The following is an 11,235-nucleotide window of genomic DNA, read 5'->3' on the forward strand; positions in this document are numbered from 1 at the left end:
TTCAGAGGCAATGAACTAGTCAGATGGTGGGCATCTCTCTTAATCCTCCAACATTCCCAGCACCGGGAACAGCCACCCTAGACTTCACCCAGGGAACAGCCTCTCCCCCTCCAGACACAGCAGCACTGATCCATAGGAAGGGGGTTGTTGTGCAGATAAAAACGCCAGATTAAATGTTCTCCGGAAGGTCTCTTCCCTGAAGTCCCTGAAACCTCCCTGTTCACGATGAGATCATAGCTCATTTGAGAGACTGGCTGACTGTTCCCCTAGTATCTCAATCAAGCCTAGACTGGAGATATCAAGGAAATGCCAAAAATTCTTGGGCACAGGCAGGATTTGGGAGCAAAAATAAGTAAGGTTCAGATTGATTTATTTAATCTCTATCCAAATTCCACAGTGTCCTGCTAAACCAGACGCTGAAAAAGGACTAAACCAATCTTTAAAAGCCTAATCCACAATAAATTTAGTTTAAAAAAAAGGCAAGAAAACCCCAAGTAACCCTAACCCTAGCTCTTGGCGTAACTCTTAACGTAGCTCTTACCCTAACTTGAACCAAACAATCATTAAAACCTAAAAGCTAATCTCAAAGCTAATGCTAAGGCTCGCTTAACTAAGGTTAACCCTAATCTTAAACCCAACCCTAACCCAAACACTAATGCTTCATCTAACTTTACCCCTGACCCAAAAAACCAAACAAACAAAATAAAAAACAAACAAAACAGCCTAACAGGAAAAACTCATCAATGGGCAGAGCTACAGATCCATTTAGGACTTTGACTCAAAACTCTGAGCTGTGCTACATTAAATCACAGCAGGCTGAAGGGCGGGAGGGAGAGACGAGAGATCAATCAGCTAACACCTGGGGGCTGAAACTGACCCAAGCCTGCTCACATCCCTGAGTGTGTGCTAAAACTTGGAATTAGCTGCGAGGTACCCACCATTGCCTAGAGAGAACAGTGGAGCAACCGACCGGGAGACCACCAGGTAATGCGGCATCTTGCTTACGTACGAACTTTCTGGACCATTGCCCTCAGCCAATCCAAAGGAGCAAACTCGTCTTTTTTTGCTAAGTAGCTCCCAGAACCCCCCTCCCCATAACTATACTGTATCTGTAGTTCTGTTTGCTTAATCGTATAATAATAGCATTATTGTTATAGTATCACATTATTCTTACCAGGCTTACTAGAGTTTCTTTTTTCAGATAACCGCTTTCCATTTCAGTGTTCCTTTCTGATTTTATTAGTTTTTAGTTCTTATCTTTATTATTCCCTTTTTATTCTACTTCCTTTTGGTTTGCTCCATTACTCTATATTCAACTTCTGAGGTGAATCCTCAGTGTATTTATTTTATTTAGTGATTTTTAGAGAGAGAGAAGGAGGCGAGAGAGAGAGAGAGAGGCATGGATTTGTTGCTCTGCTTGTTTATGCATCCATTAGTAGATTCTTGTATGTGCCCTGACTGGGGATCGAACCCACAACCCTGGTGTATCGGGAACCTGGCCAGGGCCCTCAGTCTATTTAATTTAAATCTTGATTTCTAATAAATATATTTAGATTTAGCTGTTTCTCTGTGGGGACAGCTTCACAATTTTGACATACCATGCTCCCATTATTGTTCAGTTCTAAAATGTTCATCAGTTTTATTAAGACTTCCTTTCTGAGCCCTAGCTGGTGTAGCTCAGTGGATTGAGTGCCAGACTGCAAACCAAAGGGCCGTGGGTTCGATTCCCAGTCAGGGCACATGCTGGCCAGGTCTCCAGTAGGGGGCGTGAGAGATGCACCCACACATTGATGTTTCTCTCTGTCTCTTTCTCCTTCCCTTCCCCTCTCTAAAAATAAATAAATACAATAATTTTTAAAAGGCTTCCTTTTCGACTTATGAATTACTTGGCTGTGGGATTGCTTTGCTTCTTTGTTTCAAATGGGAGATATGTTTCCTGAATTCAGAGAGACTCTGGAGAGTCACGTGTCATTCTTCTCCTGGGCTACCTTGCTCTCTCACCAAATGGAGCTCTACTTGGCCAATGGGACTCTACACACAAAATCTACAAAATCTCCCGCCGAAGCACAAGGAACCCAGCCCCTTTTATGACTCAGGGAAAGATGACTCCTTCTGAATGGATTTTTCTTGACCTTCCTGAAAGGTTTCTCTTAACTGCTTAAGCCCCAAAAGCTTACTTATTACTAGTTACACTTGAACTGTTTTCTTCACCTCTTTTCTACCTTACTGGAAAATCTGAGCGAAAACTGTTTGGGGAATGGTTTCTTGGAAACTGCAGCTCTCAGGGCCTAAAAGCGTCTACAGTGGACAGCATCTGAGCCCAGATCTGCTTTCCGGGCCATTAAGCTGCGTGTCCCCTGGCGAGGCACTTAATCTCATCGGTAGAATGTGGGCAGTAATCTGCGCTGGTCTGCAGTCGATGTGATGAGGGTGGGAGATTATGTAGGAGAAAACGCTCTTAAGAAGGAAACAGTGCAGAGAATGGTTATCTTTATTTTCTTCTTTGTGCTATCTATAGTTGATAGTCTAAAAATAATTTTATTTCTGTAGTTTTATGTTTCATATTTTATAAATACAAAATAGTTATTTATATTTTATTTTTTAAAAATCATTGTGTTGCACAAATAGAAGTTATCACAATTCTTCTTCTTTTGATGTTAAGCTCTAATTTTATCAATTTTCTTAACAACATGCATAAATTAAGTCTCAAACAGCCCTGGAAGAGTCACGCGGTTGGTTAGACCATTGTCCCCACGCACCAGGGTTGTGGGTCCCATCACGGGTCAGGGCACGTGCTGGAATCAACCAATGAATGCAGGGATGGGTGGAGCAACAAAATAACGCGCGTGCTCTCGCTCTCTCTCTCTCTCTCTTTCTCATTAGTAAAAAAGATATATATTTTTTTTCTTTTTTTTCCAACTGATGGTGTCAAGGTGTCGCTGGGAGATCTGAGCATGCAGAAAATAATTAAGCTGTTTGAACACAAGGAAGAAATAGAACTGTTCGTGGTTCTTAGAAATAAATGCCTTCTTGGGAAATTGATTACTTTCAGTGCAAGTACGGTCCTACTACTAGGAAGTGACTCTCTGGTTTCTCCACTGACTGAGGCGGGTATTCCCCCGAGCTCTCTCCTGTGGGGGGTTGGAACTTAGTGACCCCCAGCCCTGTGAACGCTCCGGCGGCGACAGCGCCATACCCGTGGTTCTTCAGCACTGCACTCCGCACATGCGCAGCTAGGTAGGCGCGCCGCCAAGACTTCAAGGTAAGCCCCACACGGATTTCTGGACATCTTGGCCTAGTAGCTCTTCCCTCTCCTCTCCCACGTTCCGCCCAAGAAGTTCCAGCTGCCTCTGCCTCCCTAAATTTCAATCGCAGTCCTTTCTGCAGCGAGCCCTCCCTTTCCTGCCTGAGTTCTGCAAAGTGCTTCCAGATCTGTCTCCCAGGGCCCCCAATCCCTGGAGGCCCGTCGTCTAAAATCTGAAAACAGATGTTCCTAGATTTTGTTCAGTCTTCCAGTTGCTTAAGGCGGGAGAGCAGCTCTGGGACCCGCGACCCCACATGGCCAGAGTCGGAAGTCAGACAGATTTCTGAAGTGACAGCTTTCGCCTCCTCGGAGCGGTTGCTCGCCTTTGGGGTTGGAGACGCGGTGAGCGTGGGACCGATGCATAACCCCCTTCGTACCTCTTCGCAAACCTGGCGCCGTGACAGAGCCCAGGTCAAGAGATGATTTAGTCAACGAGTAATTACTGAGTGGCTTCCAGGCACCAGGTTTCAGTCTGGCCCTGGGGACACAGTAGAGAGCGAAGCATCCAGGTCCCAACTCCGTGACGGAAACTGGAGTGGCCTAGAGGGTACAATTTAAGGGACAAAGAACAGTCCTGCTTCCCATCAAGGTGTCCTCCTCCCACTGCACCGGCCATGACGTCACCTTTCCTTCTCACCAGGCTTAAGGTCCCACTTCTCAGACGGACTCTACAAATCCTTTCTGAAGACCTATTTTGCACTTTGCAGGGCATGAGATGCTGAGCATGATTTGAGGTCGAGCCAAACCCAGCCTCTGCCATCATGAAGCTCAAAGGGGTGGAGGAGATGAGGTGAGTGTAAAAACAAGTCATGCACTAGACTCCCCAGGGCCCCTTGTTTCCCCAAGGGCATCAGCTTCCAGGATAACCTGACATCTAGAGGCACAGGGTCTCTGCCATCCTCCTCTGACAAGCCTCAGAACTGACCTGGCTGGTGGGCTCCACAGGACTGACACCAAACAGGGAGCTCTTTACCCAAGGCGAGGAGGTCCCCCAACAGCCAGGGCAGAGAGCAAAGACGCTGAAGGGAACATGCACACGGGGGGGACTCAAATGTTCACCTCTCTGTACACGCCCACAAGTGACCACAGAAGTGCCACAGTATTGATTTTGAGGCGACGAATACATTTTAGCGAGTAGGCAAATTCACAGATCCAGAATCTGCAAACACAGAACCCATGAGTCATGAGAATGGATTGTAAGAGTTGATCCTATGGCTCTCCTGTCTGAGCCGTCAGGGAACTGGGCTAGTCCACACTTCCCTGCCCCACGCGCCCCGACCCCTGCACTGCAGTCAGGAGACCAATTATTTATATGGCATCTGAGCTTATGCGCTGGCCTCCTGTGCTTCTTGGGGATGGAAACTGTGTTCCTATCATATAACACAGTGGCTGGCCTACAGATGTTTAATAAACAGTAAATTTTTAAAAAATAAATGAATGAGCCAGTAAAGGGAAAACAGTAAGTGAGTATGGATCTCAGGGTATCCAGGAAAGATGACAATTAAGCCATTACTTTAAAGTTACTTTCAATTTATCGTTAAGAAATTTGTGTGGAGTGAGTGCATCAATCTATTTACACTTGGGTGCCAAACTTCCCACCAGAAGAATAAAAGAGGGAGTGACCTACTCGTGGGCCCACACCACTCAGCCCTCCAGTTTGGTGAACTTGTGGAGCTGAACAGGGCACCTTTCACTTTCACTGGATGCCTGCCGGGAACACTGATGACTTTGTCTGAATCAGTTCTGTCTGATGCTCCCGGTTCTATTTCCCTTCGCATTCCCCTCGCTCTTTGTGTGGATTCCAGCAAATGTGTGTGCCGAGAGCTTTCAGGCTTCCTCCCCTTTCTTCCCAGCGCATTGTAACCTCATTAGTTGACATTCATTTAGACGGTGAGCAGTGCCAAGTGGGGGGGAGTCCATGATCCTAGTTTCAGTGGCGGTGTTATCTGAACAGGATTTGCGAAGGGCGTCCCCAAGCAGAGGTTTCTTGGAAATGCTGGCGGCTATTAGAGGGCTCCTGAATGGCTTGTTTCAACTCGAGTCTGGTCAACGGAGCGGCTTTTATTGTGTGTGACAGTCCCAGTGGCCACGATAGTCATACTCTCAACTCTCATTTATTCAGGATGAAAAAGAGAGCGTGCAGAGGCAGGCTGTGAGGATAATTCTCAGATCTCTCTATTTACAACCCGTCATCAAGTCCTGTGGGTTTTTTTTTTAATGTCTCTTACACACCTCCTCTCCATCCTCACAGCCACACCCTTGGTCTGGGGCCAGCTTCGTCTCCTGCATGGGCGAAAACTCGGCTTTGTAATCGTTGTTGCCTTTTTCCAGTGTGCCAGCTCCTCCCCTCCCCCACTCCACCCATTCGGGAGCTCGGCCACGTCAGTGCTCTAAAACACAGATTCCCCTCTCTCCCTTTCTCTGCCACTGGCGTGTGCTCTTGACTCTGTCCTCGCCATGTTGTCTCACGAGACTTTGAGGATCATGCAATTCCTGGCCGAGAAATGAAAGCAGAATCATCCCATCCAATGGAGCCGCATAAAAACTGGTAAGAAAATCAGGTACGACTCTAAGAGGAGACACTAGGGAAGGACCAAGCCGACTCTTAAGGAATCCCATAGGAGACGGCACACACATTGATGCCATGCTGCGGGGGGTCACTGGCATCTTAGCATATGGTGTGGAAAACGTCACCTCCATTCGGACAGCTGGATATGTTTTCTTAGGAAAGCGAGTTTTCGCTTTGTTTCTGTGCTTCTGCAAGAGTAGGTTGGTTCAGTAATAAATATGTGAGAACTTTTGAAAAAAAAAAAACAACTCCACAGATTTCATCCTTCAAGCTCCAGAAGTAGCTCTGCTTCCTCTACGGGGAAGAGCCAGTCCAAGAGAGCCAGTCTGGGCTTGCCGACCAGGGGTCCACCCCACCCGGACTCTGTGGCTCCCTCAGCTTCCACTGCCTGCCCTACTCCGGTCATCATCCTCGTTCTCCCTCATTCATTCTTCACCTCCAAGGTGTCACTCACCTTGGCCCATGTCCTAGAAGGCCTGTCTCTTTAACTCCTTAAAGACCCAGAGAAGTTCAACCCCCTCTCCAAGGCCTTTCTCTTTTGATGGTTCCTATTGTGAACCCTTGGAGTCTGTTCAGGTACTTCGATTATTCAACGATGCTTTTCATTGTTTTTAACTCTTTCGCACATATACATCTAAGCTGTAAGTCCCTGAGGGTTCAGTGCTGTCCAATACAAGTATAATGGGAGCCACAAATGCAAGCCTCATGTAATTATACATTTCTTAGTAGTCTCATGAAAAATAAAGAGGTAAAATTAATTTTAATAATATATTTTATTTAACAAAATACATCCAAAATATTATTATTTTAATGTGCAATCAACATAAACAATGGCTAATGAGATATCTCAATTCTTTATTTCATGCTGTTTGGCATCCGATGTGTATTTTATACCTACAGTGCATCTCAGTTTGCACCAGCCACATGTCAAGTGCTTGGTAGGCCTGTGGGGCTAGTGGCTATCACACTGGACAGCTGACTTTAAAGCACTCTTAGTCCTTGAAATCCCACACAGTTGAGTGACGGTACAAATGGACACAAGGAATGTGAGTCGACAAACTGTTGCCGCACTGGAGGGGGGTCTCTGGCACAAGTTCCTGCCCTTGACCCTGTGCTGTTCATCATCATCCACCCATGGCGTGGGTCCCGCTGTGGTTAGGAGCACCACTCTGCAAGGTATGTACCGTTCGTCATACTGTGATGTGCACTTAAACGTTTGTGAAGAGGTGGATATTGCATGTTATGCTTTTATCATAATTAAAGAAATATTCGCTCTGAGTCAGAGAGACCTTAATTTCAGATCTCAGCTCTACAGCTATGACGTGTAGATGTGAGCAAGTTAACTTTCTTCTCTGAACTCTGGTTTCATCATCTATAAATGGGGATAATTGCACCAACCTTAAAGAATGTTATGAAGAGTAAATGAGATACTGCTTGTAAAATACCCCCATACACAGGTATATTAGACCCTTAAAAATATTAGGTTTAATAACAATTATTATCACCATAAATGGTATACTTATTAATTTAGCAGATGAGATAATTCTGAGAAAGATAGCTATTAAGTTAAAGAATCAAGCTTAAAACCTTTTTCCCAGATAGGATCCAACAGGTTGGATAAAATAAGATGAAACTTAATAGATATAAGTCGAAGTAAAGTATCCCATTTAGGTTTAAAAAATTCAGCTACACAAAAATAAGCTTTCAGCTTAACTGTAGCACATACCAAAAAAAGGCATTTAATTATTCACTAAATGTAGTTAGGAATAAAATTGCAATTGTACATTTCATTTCACATTTAATGCAAAATGCAAATAGTACAATAGGGTCTAAAGTACAAGGTTAACATTCTCCCTCTCCTTTCCCCACTCCCTAGAAGTAAAGAGCCATTACCTCACACATCTTTCCAGAAATGTCCGGGGCTGAAACAAACACGTATTTGTTCATCTTGACACTTACAGGGATCGCCTGTCATTCTCTCGTGCAACTCCCCTGAAGAGGGTTAAAACTAAACTTGGACTACCAAAGTTCAATATCATTCAGAAGTGTGCTGTGTGAGCTCCCAACTTCAACTTGATTTGAAGCTTCAGAAACAAGGAGGAGGAAAGCAGTAAGGTGGAGGGAACAGGCCAAGGCCACGGAGAACCTGCCACAGACATCTGGAATCCTTCGCTACCTTGTGAGCACTCCCTTTAAAGAAAAGGACTGATGAGCTGCGTGGAGGAGAGAGATGAGGCGCAGAGCGATTCAAAACTGCAGCCTTGCCCTGGCTGGCATAGCTCAGTGGATTGAGCGCCAGCTGCGAGCCAAAGTGTCGCGGGTTCAATTCCCAGTCAGGGTACATGCCTGGGTTGCAGGCCATGACCCCCAGCAACCACACATTGATGTTTCTCTCTCTCTCTCTCTCTCTCTATCTCTATCTCTATCTCTATCTCTATCTCTATCTCTATCTCCCTCCCTTCCCTCTCTAAAAATAAATAAATAAATAAAAATATAAACAAAACAAAACAAAACAAAACCCCACAGCCTCACAGATTGGCTGTTGGATCTGCAGATGTGGAACCGGAAGAGGGGCGGTATCAGAGCAACACAATAGCTGTTTCTTGGGGAGGAAGAACAGCCATTCACAGGACTTCGGAGAACAGTGTTTAACCAGGGTCCTGACAGTTAAAAATGCTTTCTAAAAGGGGCATTTTTTTAAAAACCAAAAAGGACTTTTAACTAAATAAGGATTGCTGTGGAGGTAAATGAGAGAACACATGGAAAAGGGCTTTTTAAATGAGAAGCCACCCTGGCAGACAATGCTTCCCAAAAATTAGAAAGTTCTGAAATTTGCATGGCAAGCTGTACCAAGTGTGACCCTCCAATTACTTCAGATGTTTCAGGAGAAGCTGGTACCTCATTAACAAAAATAATTACCATGTTCTTAAAACTATTTCCTTCATTATCTCAAAGTAACTTATTTATATCCTTGAACCTGGCTCATTGCCTGGCATAAAATAGATTAAATGGGTAGGAAAAAAAGGAGGGAGGGAGGAAGATATGAATGAGCGATAATAATCCAAGCATTTTTTCCCTCCTCGTAAAACTGTTTTCCCTCCTACCAGCTCGCCCATTAATTTCCGTCTCTTCTTGCCTTTTTTCCCCCAACAGATACTTCTCAAATTCTCTACCCCACTTCCCCGTCTCCTTTTCCATCTGATTTATTGCTGAAATCCTTGTGTCCTTTCTTTCTCCTCTCCCAAAGGGCACTGTCTGGTCTCGTCGAGCCTCCTCAGCTAGGTGCCTCCTCTTGCTCTTAAGGAAATAAAGCTTGCGGCAGGTTCTTCTCAAATGTTTTAATGTATTAACTGTGTTTCCTAGGTCTTCACGATGTTCCAGAAAGCACATACCAAGTGGGTAGGGATGAGAGGTGGGATGAAGATGTAGCTGGACCAGTGGAAGGATGAAGATGAGAACGCCTCTCCATGAGTCCTTGAAAGGTCATAAATTCACAGCCATGAAAACATTGCTTTAGCCCTGACTGGTGTGGCTCAGTGGGTTGAGAGCCAGCCTGTGAACCAAAGGGTTGTAAGTTTGATTCCCAGTCAGGGCACATGCCTGGGTAGCAACCCAGGTCCCCCATAGGGGGCATGCGAGAGGCAACCACATATTGATGTTTCTCTCCCTCTCTTTCTCCCTCACTTCCCCTCTTTCTAAAAATAAATAAGTAAAACATTTTTTTAAAAAAAGCATTGCTTTATATCCATCAAGTGTCATCAGATGTCTGAGACTTTGAGGTCTGTGCTCCAAGGTTCAGGTTCCCGACCTTGACCCACAAAGTCTAAGAAGAGGTGTGAGTTAATGAATAGAGCACTGAATTAGAAGTCTGTATTTTCTGACGTCCAAGAGCCTGGGAACAACAAAACAAAACTGAAGAGATAAGGAAAAACAACAAAAAAAGACTGACTTAGCTACATAGGGAATAGCTGGGCCTCTATCTGGTTTGAGGTCATAATATTGTTATTTCAAAATTGAATGAAAGCAAAACACATATTTTCACAAGTTACTTATTGCTTCATGCCTGTTGCCAGCAGGAGCCTTCAGAGACACCTTGGACTGGCCTTTCAGAAAGCAGGCGCTGCCACTCCCTGTGGGTTACAGCATCTGTGAGGCTTTTGCATAATGATATTTTGGGTTTACATAATTAGAGTCTTAGCCAGTACTACAGAAATTCTGTAGAAATTTCCATGCACACCGGGTTGTGATTTGTTGATATAAAGGGGACTGTTTAGGTATGTTCCCCTCATGGATTATCTCCCAGAATGCAGAGCCTGCTTTTACAATTGTGTGCTTGGTGTCATTTAAACTGTCCCTCACTGTCTTTCCTTTACATCATTCATGATCCTCTCTAGTGTGTGCTTTAAAATGATTTCAGTGTCTTGATCCTTTCAAATGATTTCTTTCCTCATTGCACCAGGGATAACCAGGCCTGCAATTGCCTAATTTCCCGTAATCTCTGCAGGACAGTCAGCGACAATTACATTAATTCACACCAGGGTGTGAACGAGAGAGCAGAATGCTTGGTCCCCTCCTCTGCCTTACTCCCACACCAGCAAATTTGTCACTCTCCCGAGACGCCCACTGCTTGAATAGGCGAAAGAATGAATACCTGAAATCCGGAAATGTGACTAGGTGATCAGTGGAAGGCCAGGCACCGCGATGATGTGGAGAACCCTGGGCAGTGGGCGGGGTGCGAAACCTCCCTGATGCCCTCAACTCACACTGCCTGAGCTGGGGCCTTTCGTTGTCAGTCCCACCCAGTTGTAAGGGGCCAGCGGGGGCATCTGCCAATGTTAAAAACGTGGGCTCTGAGGGTCTGCAGATGAGAGGGGGCAAGCCCCCCCAAATGCAGGGCTTTTTACATCGGCTGTCTGAAGCGCTCAGGACACTTTGTAATTTATGATCCTGTTGCATAAATGTAGAACGACTGAATCCGTTTAATAATGAAAACTCACAATCAGTGGGCATTGCGTTATCCACTCTGTGTATTGGTGTCTCATCTGCAGTGGGGCTGTGTCTGCAAATCGGTGCTTACTTCCTCGACCTCTTCCTTGACCTTTATCTGGTCTGGTCGTCACTGTCGATTTTATTGTTCCGAGAAGGGGGAAAGCCGTTTCCCTTTCTGTTCGCTGCCTCTGAGGTGTGAGTCATGAGTGTTATTTTTGCCTGAGCGGATGGATACTTTCGGAGATTTAATCCTTTTCTCTGCTTTCCTAACATTTCCATTTAGAAGTACTCATGCGTTCGCGGCCAGGCTGAAAGATGTGTTTGTTTTGAAGTCCCAAAGTGGACCTGGCGCTGATCTTGGCTGCTGGCCCTG

The 11,235-nt window shown here is 45.2% G+C and overlaps 1 long non-coding RNA gene across 4 annotated transcripts; it reads left to right on the top strand.

The window, feature by feature from the left end:
- The first annotated feature begins 820 nt into the window (after window positions 1-820).
- LOC123833519 lies at window positions 821-9,489 on the top strand. Of its 4 annotated transcripts, none has more exons than XR_006783137.1 (6): window positions 821-984; window positions 2,934-3,262; window positions 4,012-5,852; window positions 6,774-7,049; window positions 7,835-8,052; window positions 9,237-9,489. It is a non-coding gene; the product is annotated as an uncharacterized LOC123833519 (long non-coding RNA). The 4 variants fall into 4 exon arrangements; XR_006783142.1 differs by lacking the exon at window positions 9,237-9,489 and having other exon boundaries at window positions 2,934-3,646; window positions 4,012-4,094; window positions 5,556-5,852; window positions 7,835-8,243; XR_006783140.1 differs by lacking the exon at window positions 9,237-9,489 and having other exon boundaries at window positions 2,934-3,646; window positions 7,835-8,243.
- The last annotated feature ends 1,746 nt before the right edge of the window (window positions 9,490-11,235 follow it).

This window comes from Phyllostomus hastatus, unplaced genomic scaffold (genome assembly GCF_019186645.2).
Source record: "Phyllostomus hastatus isolate PE091 unplaced genomic scaffold, TTU_PhHast_1.1 phas_contig_148, whole genome shotgun sequence".
NCBI lineage: Eukaryota > Metazoa > Chordata > Mammalia > Chiroptera > Phyllostomidae > Phyllostomus > Phyllostomus hastatus.